Below are 5,190 nucleotides of genomic sequence, written 5' to 3' on the forward strand. Positions count from 1 at the left end.
TATCGCATTGAGTCTGTTTAAGAGTCTTCTTAAGTATTTACGGCTGGTAATTCATAATTGATTCTCATATTTAAGATTTTTCATATTTAAGTACAGTCTTAAGATGTCACGAATCAATTAGATGCCGTTAGCATCTTAAGATTTATTTAAGATGATCTTGAAATGAGAAACAGAATTATGAATAGCGGCTTATGATAACCGTGCTTCCGTTTCAAATCGTCTTATTGCGTACAAAGGATGTTTACTACCTAGAAAATTTAGAGATTTCTATTTACTATTGAAAATAAGATATTTTCATAGAATTTTATCAGAATTCATGGAACATTTTTGAAAATTTACTTTTAAATTTAAATTCTATTTTTTTCTGAAAACATTTCTTTGATTATTTTTTCTTTATAATGCAAAATGTTGATCAAATACAATCAGTTAGCAGTAAATATCACATACGTATTCGCATATATTTATGTATATTTTGGTGTATTTCGCTTTTTTATTTAAAAAAAATTGAGGTGACAATAAAAGACTTACAAGGAAATATATTATATCGCAAAAAAACTAACATTACCAAATGATCATGTTTGAAATAAAAATTCTAAACAGTCAAATCTTGGAATCCTATGGCTTCTGTATCCGATTTGAACTGGAACACGTTTGACCATTGTAACTTAGGTACAAAATGTCTCGAGAACGATATATTGGGTTGTCCGGAAAGTTCGTGCCGACTAACCTATATAATTTAATAAATGTATACTAAAATTTAAATCTTCTGCATTTCAATTTTCCTTCAAAATCGGCACGAATTTTCCGGACAATATTTTTGAAAAAAAATGTTTTCCAAGTCCCAAGTCAGGTACAGAATTCATAGGATCCCAAGATTTGATTATCTAAAATTATTTTAAATGTGATCTTTCGATTAGTAATATTAGTTTTTTTATATCACTTTTTTACAATATATACAATGTAACTCTCTCTTGTCAACAGAACAAAATAGCTCACATTTTAGTTAAGCATTTTGCTTATACTATTCTACAAATTTTGCGTCTCCATTGTAGAATATAATAGATATAATTATGTATCATCAAACTCTGTATCTATTGTGGTATCCCTTTCTTTTACTAATTTTTAATATGTATTTTATTTTGCGTCTCCAATTTTATTCTTTTATTTTCAAGTTTATATTTAAAAATTTTATCTGGAATTTTACAAAAATACTTGAAAAATTTTTTTTCCGGGAATTTTAAAGGTATTTTTTGAATTTTTTGAAACAAAATTTCAATAAACACCCTGATAAAAAATTCACATAAATTGCAACAATTTTCACGTAACATCTCGCTTGACTCGTCGATTTATTACTCTCACCTCGCGTTTGTCTCTAGAGGTTTCTCATATCTAATTATTCCCCGTACGAATATCGATCGGGCAAAAAAATTGAGTAAAATTAATTGTCGGATAGAATATTAAGAATATCTACCATGCATAAATGAAATGATACAATCGGATTCATTCTCGTGGACGCGACGTGTGTATGATTTACTCGATGCATTACGCTTGTCTAATTAATAGATAATATTATTGTCAAGGACAAGAAGATTATTATTGTAAAATAAAAGTTAATGGATTGTATAGTACTATTGTTGATCTATTATGTTGGTAGCACGTTTGTCATGTTTATCTCGATACTCTTCATATCTGATTTACATAATAAATAAACTACTTCTTGCAATAAGTATCTATAAGCAATATTATCTTCCTCTTATTGATAAAGAGTTTTTTTCTAATAAAACAAATATAGATATGAAAGAGGTAAGATAAACTGAGTAAAAGAAATCACTTATTGTTAGTATTTATTCAGCTTTTAATTTATTCTATGTCGCTTTTATGAATTTTACAAATTTCTCTTTGAAGTAAATATCGTTAGAATTTTGTTTGAAATAGGTATCTGTTTATTTCGTATCTTTTTAAATTCTTTTACTTATATATTAATAAAAAAAAATATAATGTTTTTATGGAAATATGTTTAGTATGGAATTATATTTTAAATTAATAAAAAACGTAATGTTTTTAATATGTAATTTTTCGCATTGCTATTTACTTTCAAAAATTGTTTAATTCAAGAATTTTGTTTGATTGCTTTAAAATTATTTTGATTTTTAGTTTTCATTTATTCCACTTAAATTGAGAAAGACAATCTGTTGATGAAATATAGGCTTCTGGGTGAGATAAAGTGTTTGTACTTGAAACAGTTAAATAATTATGAACACTGACCTCTTTCTCCTCTAATGAGTCAAAATAATAATGATATACCTATTATATGTCGGTGCTGGTAATCGTTGTGTGTAATTGGACCACAACACAGGCCACTCATCGTGCTTGTCATAAATCGTGTCGCCCCTAACTAACGTCAGCATGGAACTGTCGCACTGTATAAACGCCGCGCGATAATTGAACGCACGGCGCGCAAAGTCATCACTTTGCCTGTAAATTATTTTTTATCACACTGCGCGTTGTTGTTTCCCCGGGGATATTACCGAGCGTGCGCTCTCCGATGCTTTTCGAAGTCCGCAAGCTATCCCATCGCGTGCGTTATCGTCCGAAATATACGAGCGTGTTTCGGTAAGCTCGTTGGATCGTGTGCAATGCGCTGGATTTCGGTCGTTTCTTTGTTTATGGTTCACCGAATGTCGTGTAAATTTCATTTCAATTCGATGCACCGAAAGCATCACGCGAAGTGATTGTTTTGCGATATTAAAGAATTCTTGATTAAATTGTAAATCGAGAATGGCAGTTCTCAAATTAAATTAAAATTGTGGAATTTTTAACGAAATCATTGACTTCGAGTACTTCACTGCAAACTACAAAGGTTGCTCTCGGCGATATTTCTTGAAGTAACATTTAACATACTTTCGACTGCCATTGTAAATATGTTGTTCACAATTCTGCGTTACGTTTTAATTTTTCCACGATAATGAAGCTTCCGTCATAATATTGAAAGAGTAACTTGAGACGCAGTTTTACAAAAACGGCGGAAAGTTTTTATTAGATTAACCGTGTAAAGAACGATTACGTAACAAAAAAGAAGAGAGAAGAAAGGGATATTTATTCTCATTAATCATTCTTCAGATAGAAAGATAGGTTTTCATGAAAAGCAATTATTTTGCAACGAATATTGACGATACAAAAAAAAATGAGGAAATATCAAGTGAATAGCATGCTTGCGATGGATGATATTTCTTGCTATCATTGTGTGTTACGTGTATAAAAGTCACGCGCTCTCGTTCAAACGATAGCGATTTACGCCTTTCATAGCGCGCTCGCACAATCCGAGTCACGAAGAACGATTGTCGTTACTATTCAGCTACGCTCTGGTTCTCCATTATATCATGAACATGTCGTGGAAAATATCTTGTGGGGTTTACGTCCATTCATCGACGATGACCAAATTGCGCATTGTGTCGTTTTATTAGCTCGCCTAGATAAATAGATTACGCTCTTTACATATGTTGTCGTTTCAATGCAGCTTTCTACATAACAAATTATAGAGTAATGTCAATGATTGAAGATAATATTGAAACAATCTTTCGATTTATTGGCTTTCTTCCAACTTATTGGAATCTTTTTAATAGTACAACATTATTATACGGATATTTTATTGAAAGATTAATCGAGGGAACTATTATAAAGAATCGGAAGATCTTTCTTTTAATTTCCGTAAAATTCAAGTTTGAATTCAATTTTTCTTTAATAAAATCTGATTATATGTATTGTGAAATTTGAAAAGAGAAAATTTTGATATTCAACTGTAAATCCTGTTAAAAAAATAGTTCTGTTAAAAATTCTGTATAATGATAAATTGAACAATCTTGGATTCTCATCTTTGAATTTTAATTTATTTTTAATGCTATTCCATTAAAATTAGTTTTATCTTATATATTATTTTATCATGATTAACTTTTAACATTAATCGCAGTTTTTTTATACATTTATACATAGCATATAATATTCTTGCATATTATTAATTTATTAGTGTACATTTCATTAAAATTTTTAGAGAAAATTGGAGAGATCTAAATTGGAAAAATCTATTGCTTTTCCCTTTTATATTTTCCTTTTGCAATCAAATCTGATTTTACTCTCAGTCACGCAGCTTCAAATACATTGTCTCAGTACCGAGCGAGCCGCAGAATGGCACGAGTTTGAGTTTCGGAATGGCACGATCACGATCGTTATTCCGCATACGGGTCCGCTTTATCACGGCTCGCTTACGATGGCAGGCGCGCGTTTAATCGCATCCGCCGGCCTCACGGATCGCGGATTGTTATCGGACCAATTACGACCCGTCGACGGTCGCTTTAAATGACGACGACGATGAAGACGACGTTTGGCATTTGTGGTAGCGGCACCTGCTCTACTGCTTCGCACTTATACGACCGCATTGTTTACATACGCTTCCACGTCAATGGCATGCATATCGCACGACATAAATTGGTCAACACAGGAAACACATTAATATATCGTTGACGTGTGGTGGTTCGATATGATTTAATTGCGCATATAATAACTGATAATGAAAATAATAAGTCACACAAATAAAAAGTTTATGATCAATTTTGGTTACATTGAATCTCTGTATTAAAGAAAAATTAATTTAAATCTTCTACAATATCGCGTCTACAAGAGAAATTCTAATTTTAATACAGTCTGCATAATAAACACTTCGCTTTGCTGTTATGAAATAAATATTAAATTAGATTCTCTTTTCTTCATCCTTATTCATTATCCAGTCTTTGCAATGAATGAGCGTTTCTCTTGTCTTTCCGGCGCGTTGATTAAGTGGAAAGGGAGAATCATATTGAAAATAAAGCGCGTTTTTCAGTCGTCGGAGTACGTCCCGTGGTTAAAATATGCCTGAACTTTCTAGCCGACACGACGATATAAGCCACCACGTACACTTTACATTCCACGTACGTACACTTTATTTACGTGCTCTATGTGCCCTTAGAGAGTTTGTAGACGGGAATAAATAACCAACTCGCCTATTTGTTACGCAGTCTTATAATTGCCGTCTATTTTATACGAGTTCTCGAGAGACATAAAATCTTTCTCGCCTTAAAATCTTTTGAAAATGAATAAAATACTATTGATTGCACTTTATATATATATATATATATATATATATATATATATATATTA

Source organism: Atta cephalotes, assembly GCF_000143395.1.
Source record: "Atta cephalotes unplaced genomic scaffold scaffold00023, whole genome shotgun sequence".
NCBI classification, from domain to species: Eukaryota; Metazoa; Arthropoda; class Insecta; order Hymenoptera; family Formicidae; genus Atta; species Atta cephalotes.